We start from the raw sequence: 10865 nt of genomic DNA, 5'->3' as shown, positions 1-10865 counted from the left end.
CCTCCTCTGTGCCTGCCCATCGCTGTCGGGACCCCCCCGGTCACCCCTACTGGGGGCCGTGGCACCCCGAGGCACCCCTCCGCCCCCCCGGGATTACGGGCTCGTAGTGTGGATCACAAGGGCTATAGGGGGCTGCGGAGAAGTGTATTTGGGGGTTTTGTTGCGGTTTTTTGTTATTGTTGTTTTTAATTTTAATGCGTCTTTCCTTAAGGCAGGAAGTTTAATTCCATTTTTACTCCAAAGCTCTTTTCTCTCTGCTTTACCCTCCTTTCACTAAAAAAAAAAAAAAAAAACAACAAAAAACCCCCAACCAACCAACCAACCAAAACAAACCAGTGAAAATGTTTGTATCCTCCTTGGCAGAGAAAGAAAAGCTGCCCCCCGCCTCAGCTGGCAGCTAGCTCTGCGGAGCGCGGCCGGGCCGAGGGCGCTGCGGGTCCCGGCCGAGCCCGGCTGGCGAGCGCCGCCCCGAGGCCACCGGCCCCGCCGCCGCCGTGAGCGGAGCCGGGGGGACACACCGGGGCCGCCGGCGCTGCCGGTGGCTCCTCCGGGAGCCGGGTGGTTAAATACACCCCCGGCCAGCGCAGGGGCGGCATTTATTATTTATTCCTCTTTTATTGTTGTTATTATTACCAGAACTGTAATGATTCAAGCGTCCACGTAAAAAATACATACATATTTTTTTGCAATGGGTGGTTAAGAAATATCACAGCGCGGGTTTGTGTGCATTGCTGGTATGTCCTTTGGCTTGATGGATAGCTGGAAGAAAGAGAGAAAGAGCCCACGCCGAGCTGTTTCCCCCTCACTCCCAGGCACGGACATGCGGAGGGGGAGGGAAGGAGGAGGGTTTAAGGCCAACTTTTTAATCTTTTTCCTATAAATGCGACAAGCACCTCCCGTTAGTAACATATTCTGCTTGGGAATATCCGCATGACTCCTGAGGAGCGGACACCAAATACTCCCAAAGGCTAAGGCTGATGAATGGGAACTGTGAAAACCAGCTGCTATAACCATATTTTAATAAAAATGCCGCTTTGTGAAGATCTAAGTAAGTCACAAAGAAACCCATAATGAGATCTTGAGATTCAGTGCTATTTCCCTTGGATGATCTGTAATAGATTCTTCTATTATGTAAGAGCGTGTGTGTAATGGATATGTACACATATATACATTTACTGATATATGCTCACGCAAACACTTGAAATCCCTCCCATCCCAGCCTATTAATTATTTTAGCACTTATTCCCCTGACAAGTAGAAGTTATCTTATAGCTGAGACATCCATTTACTGTCTAAGAGCTCTAACTTGTCTTTGACGTCTGAATTTAAAATGTCTTTTAAAACTTTAGCAACAGCCAGAAGGGGGAAAAAAATTCCCATTACCTTAAAATGTTATTCCAGCCCAAGAACTAAACCTAATACATCACCTACTTAGGTTTGGGGTTCTTTTTCTTTTTTCTCTCCCCCCCCCTTACTGTTATTTATTTTAAACCTAATCGTGAAATTAAATGGCACATGCAGTTTTGTTTTTCACGCTTATCTTGAGTGCTTTTCTTTATTTATGTTTTCAATCTGCAATTTAGGGGCGGGGGGGATGCTTCATTTCCAAGTTGCAGCAGTGAAAGCTCTGTTAAAATGTATTCCTCCTGCCTGTTTTGTCTGAAAAAGAGCTTTTAGTAAGACGAGTTCAAGTGTGACCGCGACTTTTGTCTTACAAATTGCATTGGCATAAAAAGTAAAGCAGTGGGTCTAGAGGTTTTTTTAATCCTCTTTGTAGGAAATAGAAAAAATTCGACAAATTTTAAAATTGCTATAGGTGCGGTACGTGTAAGTATAGCAGATTGTATGTATGCATGTCTGCAAACACATACCGCATGTATGTACTGGAGGTATGTAATATGATAGATCCCTCGTGTGTAAATGTAATTGAAGTTTTATGGTAAACCTTAAGTTTTTTCCCTGCGCAGGTTTGATTTAAACTTGAACCTGCCTATATTTGTGCATCAAAAAGGAGAGAAAGAGACAAATGATGCATTGTGAAATAACAGAAAAAATCTCTATTAATTTCAAATTACAGCCTCTACCAAAGATGCGGAATCAGACGTTTTCCTCCCTCGGTGCACTTAGAGAGCTCTAACCTCGCACAAAATAAAAACACAAACAACCCCCCCAAGGCTGTCAATATTCCCCCCCCAAAAAAAAAAAAGACACACACCCCCCCTTCCTATTCTCTTTCAAATGGGTGTTTGGGTTTTTCGGGGGGCGGCTGTTCTTTGTGGGTTTGTTTGTTTGTTTTCGGATTCCGCCCCGTCTCCCCGCCCGACCTGGTGTAAAGTGTTTGAAGTTCAACAACATGGCTAAGTTTTATTGTATTTCCGGTACGATAGATTTATATACCGTCCCAGCCAGGCTTTTCAAGGCTTCTCAAATGAAATGAAGTTAAGTTATAGGCCAGGTTCCGGCTCCTCCGTGCATCTCTTGAACTCGGAGGATTTGTTTCTTCAATGAACTTTTAAACTCCCCTAAACTTGCCCTTTCGGGACGGGGCTATCTCTGCCTATTGTCTTTCCAGCCTTTATTATTTCTTTTGCTCACCCCTTTTAGTTATTTAATCCACTTGAGGACAAACCCCCAGCTTACAAGGTAAGACATTGACTTTATGTTATATATGTGTAAATATATATATATATAAAAGTGTTTTGTGCCTTCACCCGATGGGCTGGGGATGTACGCCCCCCCCCCCTTTTTTTTTTCCCTAAATGGGAATTTTGGTGCTTGGTTTTGGGGTGGGGTTTTTTTTGGCAGACTTCCCCCGCGGAAGTTACTCGGGGCTCAGCAAAGCCCCCGGGGCCTGGCCGCCTCCCGGCCCCGCTCCTCGGCTTTAATTCTCCCTTTTGTCACCACCCAGTCATTATTTTATAACACGCTTTTCCAACGCGGGGTGCGCTTTGGAGGGAGGAAAGGCCACAATAAGTTTCTCTGTGTTGCTGTTTACACCTATAAAATAGTCACAATGACGCTTTTTTCTCTTGCTTTAATTGATTTATATGTTCTTGGCTCTTTCTTTCTTTCTTTCTTTCTTTCTTACTTTCTTCCTTACTTTCCTTTCTTTCTTTCTTTACTTTCATTACTTTCTTTCTTTAAATGAATCACGTTATACTTGCTTTCAGGGGAGGAGAATATGAATTAATTGCTTTTTTTCCCGGAACTCACTCATTTGACTCTATTCTCTGCGGAAAGTTATCCAAACCCTGGCAGATTTAGATACCAAAAAAAAAAAAATCTGGTAATAGAGTTTTAATACGGAGTCTTGATAAATCAGCTTCATATCGGAAACGATCCTTTAAATTAGCTTTCCAGAGGAGGTGGGGGAAGAACTTTAGGAATTTTTGCTCTTTTTTATGGCTGCGATAATCGCTTGTTTCTCAAAGTCAATAGCATTTTACTGTTTCCTCTGGTCTATTTGTAAACTATTTGTAAAGTCCTGCAGGAGGGATCCGCTCCAGACACTGTACATAGGAAATCATTTGAATAGTTATTTCGTGCAATCCGAGGGGTTTTATTTCGACTCTGAAAAGATCCTTTTGTTGCTTTTGTCTCCTAGCAACTGTTTTCTATTATAAAAGTTCAGATTGCAGATGATGTCAAACAAAATGGCCGCCCAGGCGCCTTTCTTGGGAATTTTAGCCTTTGACCCAAGGCTGAACTAGAACTGCTCTGTGAATTAGGTAGTTTCATGTTGTTGGGCTTTTAATTTTAAACACAAGAACATCAAACTACCTGATTTACTCCAGTTATCCTCCTCGCTCTTGTTTGCTGAGGGCTGTTGCCCGGGAAGGATGGGGTGACATCCCTGTATCTCCCCCATCTCCATCCTCTGCATCCCCCCCCGCATCCATCCCTCCATCCCCTGGGCCGGAGAGGCACCGGGCGCGGACCCGCCGGGTCCCTGTCCGCCCCCCCCGCCGCCGCCGCCGCCCCCGCACCGAGCACGGCCGGGCCAGGGGTGATGGTTTCTTTGTTTAAATCCCCGTTTCAGGGTCCTTTTGCGAGACGACGCAGTCACGCCCCGAATCATCAAGAGCTTATTAAAGGTCTAATTAGGGTGAGGCGCCTCTCAGAGGCTAAACCCCCCCCTCCCCAGCGACAGGCAGCCCCGCGATAGCAAACCCCTCCGTGTGCCCACTAAAGTTTGTGTCTCGCAGAAAAATATGTACTTATAAGTACACGCACAGCTATAAAGAAATAGAACTGTGTCTTATTTCAGTAGCCGTGATCTACACCTCGGTGTAACGGGTAAAACGTGGGGTTAGGGAACACAAAAGAATTCCGTCCAGGGCATGAAATTAATTGTCCCCGTTGTTAAAAATAAGTTTACTAAAGGCCCTGCGGTGCGTCTCCGCCGCGCTTCGCGTTCGTCGTTTCGCTGACAATGTTTATAGGGACCGGGATGGCGAGCGGGGCTCTGTGCCTTTCCCTATAGTGGTAAAGATTCCGGACTTAGCCATAAGCGCTGGATATTTAATTCGGTATGTTTAGTCACCGAGAAGCTCCTGCATCTCGTAAGAAACGTGCCCACGCCTTTAAAGACTGATAAATGCCAAGCCGCGGTCTGTACGCACGTAGCCGCACATAGATGCGCGGCTGATGCTCATTATTTGGGCATTGATCTTTAAGTTCATCGAATATACCACCTTTAGGCAAACCTGTGCGAGGACCACGGCTGCGAAGTTCATGAAACAAAAGGGTTCAGGTGGCGTCAGAAATGCCCACAATATTTCACCACGTCCTTCCTCCGTATCTCAGTGTTGCACGTGGGAATACGCTGTTTAAAAAAAAACAAAAAAAACAAAAAACAAACAAACAAACAAAAAAAAAACCCACACCAACAAAAAAAACCCCAACCAACCAACCAACCAACCCGTATATATCGATATATATACTAAAAACTATAAAAATCCGCGTGAGAAAGAGGGAGTGCGGAGAGCTCTGTGTGTCAGTGGGTGTGCTTGGATCTGGGATGAAGTCCACCCATTCCACTTTCTGCAAACTGGAAGCCCGTGGAGTTGTGCGTGTGTGTGAGCAGCCAGCCCATGGAAGCGATTTTCCCTGCACTGGTGTTTCAAATACGCATAAAACCAAGTTTCACATGGTCCTGGCCAGGGCTAGAGAAGCCTGGGACTGGATCTCCCTTCGAGGTTTCAAGAATTAAACTTTGATACCATATCCAGGGTCTAAACCACCATCTGCTGCTACTTTTTGTGGCCGAGAGGATTACTTGGATTTCTTTTTCTTTTTCTTTTTTTTTTCTCTACTCGGAGTGGTAAAAGAAAACGAAAACAAACAACCAAAAAACTTGTATGGCTTTTAAACCGGTGCATGCTTTATTCCCGAAACTGGTGATTCTTGTAGGCGTAGTGCCTATCTCGCCTATAAAACAAACAGCCGCTCAAGGGGAGGAGAGGGAAAGTCAAACAGCGTAAAATAACTCAGAGTTTTCTACCCCACTCACCAGCCCTGTGACTCCTTCCTTAGAAACAACGTGCTACTTGTGTCCTAACTCAAAGCCCTTAAACGGAAAAGGACAATCTGGGAAAGTTAATCATAAACTATTCGGTAATAATGTCCCCATAGGCAACCACTAACCTGCCTTGTAAATGTCTGGGCTTCTGATTTTGATCTCCCTCCTACCCACGTAAATACAGGAAACAAGGGCCAGGGAGGAGAATGGGGGACACAGAGCCGGGAAAGATCAGAATCAGGCCCGGGGGGTCTGTATTGCTGCCTGAAAACGGGAATTGGGACTAATTTCCCAAGGGCTTTGGGAAGGCAGGAGCGGGGAGAGGAGGGTGCGGTGGGCAGGGGGTCCCGCCTGTCCCGCAGGGACCCTTCATTTCTCTTCTTTTCCAAATTAGAAAGATAAGAGCGACCTTACCTGGAGAGGAAGCTGTGTGGGGATGGCTAAAACAACAAGAAAAACAATATCCTCCGCGTAGTTAATTGCCTGGTTTGCGACATGCTGCACATTTCTGCCGTTAATGCAGCAAATTCCCCCCAAGTCGCTCCCCTGCCAGGGTCCAGCCTGTCTGATATTACCCCGACCCGGGATGAGTTTTAATTACGGGCAAAAGTGTTGTGAAAAGAGCTTGTCTGAAAGAAACTCCCTCTTTTTTATTTTGCCAGGGCTCGTGCTCTGGTTTTATGGAAACAATTCCATCGCAAACTTAATTCTGGTACCTGCGCTTGTGTTTTCCCACCCTCTTCCCCTGCCTTGAGTGGGAGCGACAGATTTCTCACCACCACGGGCTGTTACTTCCCTTCCTCCCAGACTAATGCGATTTAGACGACTTTTTTTGGGGGTGGGGGTGGGGGATCAGTTATGTCGTGGTGACCCCAAAGCAGAGCCGGGGGAACCCGCAGCGGTTGCAGCAGCAGCTCCCGGGGTGTAAAATCCGCGGCAGCCGGAGCAAGGCGGGCGCCCAGCTATTTCATGGGAGCTGAATATTATTTCAAGGATGGAGGCGAGGGGAGCTGGGGGGGGGAATTAGTCTAGTAGCCAGAATGCGGGTTCCCGAACAACAATCAAACTTTATTTTAACTTTCTCCCCTTCCAGCTTCGCTTTTCAGATGCACATACGCTTTTACTTTGCAAGGGATCGAAATGCTTTATTAACTGCTGAGATTACAAACCTCATTTGGAATTGGGGTTTTTAGCCAGAGTATACTTTCTGTCCTTGGAAAATTGCCCACATGTGTAACTTGTTTTTGCTTCTCTTCAGACAAGGAATTCCCCCCCCTCCCTCCCTCCTTCACCACTTACGGATTTTTAACAGACGGCAGCATTCAAACTGAGAGCTAGCACAGGAAATGGCAAAGGTAGATCCTTCGGCTTTTAGGCTACAGGAACTTATTTAACTTTTTTTTTTTTTAAAGGTTTTACTCTTCAGGAGGGATTTTTTGTTGCGCTTTCGTGCATTTGGAGGGGTCCGTGACTGAAGTTTCTTTCATAGCCTCTTAGACCTGCCTAAATGTATCATTCATAAATTATGTTTGCTTTACGCGGAGTTTTTATTTCCGTTTCCTGGCTCTTAAAAAAAAAAAAAGTTATTCCTTGTTGTTGTTGTGATTATCACTATTATTGTTGTTATTATTATTATAATTTCGGAATGTTTCATATCGCCTAAAATAAACTCTCAGCCTTTTGAAGGATGGGTTATCTCAGAATCTGGTCTCCAGACTCTCCATAGCCATGAAGTTCACTCTCAGCTTTTATCCTCTCTTAGCTTACCCTTATCGGCTTCCAAACCTAAACTGGAGAAGCGAATACGCCCCAAGTAACGCGCGTTACACCCCGGCGCCGTGTCGGCCTCTTGGTGTAAAGATCCTGGTGAACCCCTCCAGCCCTGCCCTGTCCGGCTCCGCACCCCCAGGTCTCCTCCACCTTCCCCATACCCCTGATAAAGAGGCAAAATCAGCTGGAAGAAGGTGCCAGTTCTAATAAATGGTAACAACCGTCTTTAAAAAGTGATTAAATATATTTCCGGTAAGAAATGGCTCATCCGCTCTTTTTTCTTTCTTATGCCAAAACTTATAAATCAGTAAAAGGTGGCAATTGCACAGACTTAAAATCTGCTTGTTTTGAAAATATTTCATATTTGGTTGTTTTCAGCTTAGAAACGCCAACCCAAAGAGTTGTTTGTTAAGGATGGATTTTGGCAGTTGTGTGTTTCAAAGCACTATCTGGAAGTGATTCCTTCTCTCCACAAACAATAAAGAGTATTTATAAACAGTATCTGAGTTCAGAAGCCTCTGGCTTTCCATTGCAAGCTGAAACACTCCGAATTTTTCCTCACAGCCAAATACACTTGGCCCTGATTCTGAAAGCAGGAAAAAGTTTCCACTTCGGACTTTTTTTTTTTTTTTTAATAACTATTTCCAGTTCCACTTCCCTTTACCAGCTCACAACAATCACATACCTAAAATTAATCTAGTTTGCGAACCGAGCGAAGCTCACACATCCTGCCTCCCCTCTCCCAAAGATTCATCCTTTTAGACTTTTAGACTCTGCTCAGAGGTCACTTTCTCCTTGACGTTTCCTTCTTCAAGATTTTTTCTGCAAACAGAAGAGCTTTTCGTGTAATTTCTGATGGGCTTTATTTGGGGCTTTAAAATACAAACGCCTAGGTGGTGTCCCCCGAAGCAGGCAGCACCGCACGATGCACTCGCTCCAAACCAGCAGACCTGGGATGAAGCTGTAGTTTGCCTTAAGCCCCTCTCAGAAAAGGCTACAAAGAGATGAGCTATGGGGATATGTATAAAAAATAAACTACTGAACAAACGGAAACCTCCAGAGGAGCAAAAGCAAATGGATTTTGCAGATCTTCTTGTGAGGTTTCCATTCACTGGGGATCTGAAAGCCCTTGGTTTCTGCCTCACAGCCACACTCCTAAGAGTCTTCTTGGTTTAAATTTATATACTACAGAAAATTATATACTCACATGCTGACATAGTTCATCATTATTTATAGGAGGCGCACCAGGATTTTTTTCCAAGAATATATTTATTACAGGTAAGACATGGCCAATCTATCTAGCAAACAGAGAACAGGTGTTTTGCTTCAATTAACGTTCAATAATTTCATCTATACTTATTCAACATCCCGCTACCAACACGGCTGTTTATCCATCAGTTGTATAAACACATTTCCGTGCGCCAAGCGAGTTTAATCTCCACAACACACTTAAATCAGCCCTTTCCTTTCCCAAGCTCCCATAACATTTGCAGAGTCCCTCCGAACCTCTGGTGAAACAGTCTGATTTTTAGAAATCATTTCTGAAAGGCAATAAAGCCGAGAAATATGACAATGTGAGCAACGAACTCGTATTTCACGTCTGATGACACAGGGTCTTTTCATTTCAAAACTTCCCCAGGAAGTTTAAAAAAAAGGGGAGGGGGGGGGAAGAGATATAGAAATGTGAAAAGTTGGAAAAAGCAGGAATTTCCCCCCCTCGTTTCACACAACCCCCCGTTCGCGTGAGATGCGCTGGAGAGAGCAGCGACCCTGCCCCACGCTGCTCACTGGTAGGGGATTTCTCTGCCTTCACCGGTTTAAAGGGGTGAAGTGGAGTTACTTTGGAGCTGACCCCCCCGGAACGGAGAGGAGAGTTTGCAGGTCAGTGGGGAGTACTCACCTGGTGACATTTACCCACGGCTGGCTTTGCAAGGTCTTAGCCCAGAGGCTGGAGAGGGCTCCCCAACCACTCCTCAAACCTCACCTTGGCTGGAGCCTGCAGACTGACTCTGCTTTTCCAGCCCAGGGAGGATTTTGAGCTGGTTGGGGGGTTCTTGCTACCCTGATGGATGCAAAAATCAAAAATAAATCTGACCTCCGCCATTAAGCTCCGGCTCTCCTTGCCCACCATCCCGACCCTCTCGATTTTTTTTAAATGAAAATGGACAGCTTCCTAATAGCGCCTCATTTAGAGGAGCTCTGGTCCTGGACATGGGGAAACGTGTCCCTCCATCAGGCTTTAGGGCAGATGCTCGTGGAAAAGCACCGCTTATAGCAATAAGGGAAAAATCTCAGGCTTTGGGTGGAGGTTTTTAAGCGCATTCATAATCTTCCAGTACCAGTAAAACACCTCTGATAGCAATTTCCCACATCCGTTTTGTGCAGGCACGGACATATGGACACACGCACACACACTCTCATACGGACAAGGAGAAATGCGAAATATATTCTTCCTTCATTTGAGGCGGCTATCAGCACCCCTCAATGTTATTATTAGCCTGTTAATATAGACCTCCATCCCCATACACTTCAGGAAGGGTTCGCGATGATTTATCATTCCTAGAAATATCTTTGCCCTTCACTTTAAATATCCTTCAGTGTTGGGGTGAGAGGGAGAAGGGCGGAGGGGCAATAGATTAAAGGAGGCAAATTGATCCAGACTGTTACAGCTGAAGTCCAGGGAAACACTTTTGCCGTAATCACAGAGCGCACCTTTCCCTTAACCAACATTTACGACGCCGTCGGACCATCTTGCAATAATGGGATTTATCATCATAACTTGGTAAAACTGACCCCGTTACCCCGCATCATTTGTGCTGGGAGCCGCACCGGGCTCCAACCCCGCGTCAATCATTCGGTGCAAGGTAAAAAAAACCCGAAATCGCCGCGTTTTCCAAAAACACGCGGAATATGCAAGCGGGACAGGCGAGGGGGGGTTGTGTTTGACACGCACACACTCCGTGGGCACATACATGTGAGGTGTGAGGGGGGGCACGGTGACTGAAAACGCGAGGGATTCCTTTTTTGCCCCCTTTCTTTTCCACAGGCAATAAATTCAAGGCTATAAAAATCAAAGAAAGCTAATGTAAGTTTTATTAAACTATTTAACCATCACAAGTTTAAGGCATTCTGTAACAAAGCCGGATCAGTGGCGCACTGTATTTTACTAGCCTTGTAAAGTTAAATGAAGGCTTCTGATTTCAGCGATGTGGGAAACTATTTTAGCCCAAGCAAAGCAGCCCTGAGATTATACCGCCAAACATGCGAACATACGTTCATATGCAGAGATATTTTAAATATATATATGTAGAGATGTATATATAAGCGTGAAGTGTAAGGCAGGCTTTGGATGGATACAGGGGTTGCGGCTCGGCAGCTGCCTGGTCAAAGTTGCAATGCTCCGTCCACGCCAGTGACATTTTAAATTTCATATTTACCCACATTATTTTTACCGTGTTAACAATCCATTTTCCCATCCCAGCTGGTTAATTATTCGTAACGCCCTCCCCCCCCCCCCCCCGCTATCTAGATCCGTCTTTTTCTTTACAAAAACGCATATATGTGTGGCTCTACG

The sequence above is a fragment of the Rissa tridactyla genome, chromosome 19, assembly GCF_028500815.1.
Source record: "Rissa tridactyla isolate bRisTri1 chromosome 19, bRisTri1.patW.cur.20221130, whole genome shotgun sequence".
Taxonomy (NCBI): domain Eukaryota; kingdom Metazoa; phylum Chordata; class Aves; order Charadriiformes; family Laridae; genus Rissa; species Rissa tridactyla.
This window is presented reverse-complemented; position numbering follows the sequence as displayed.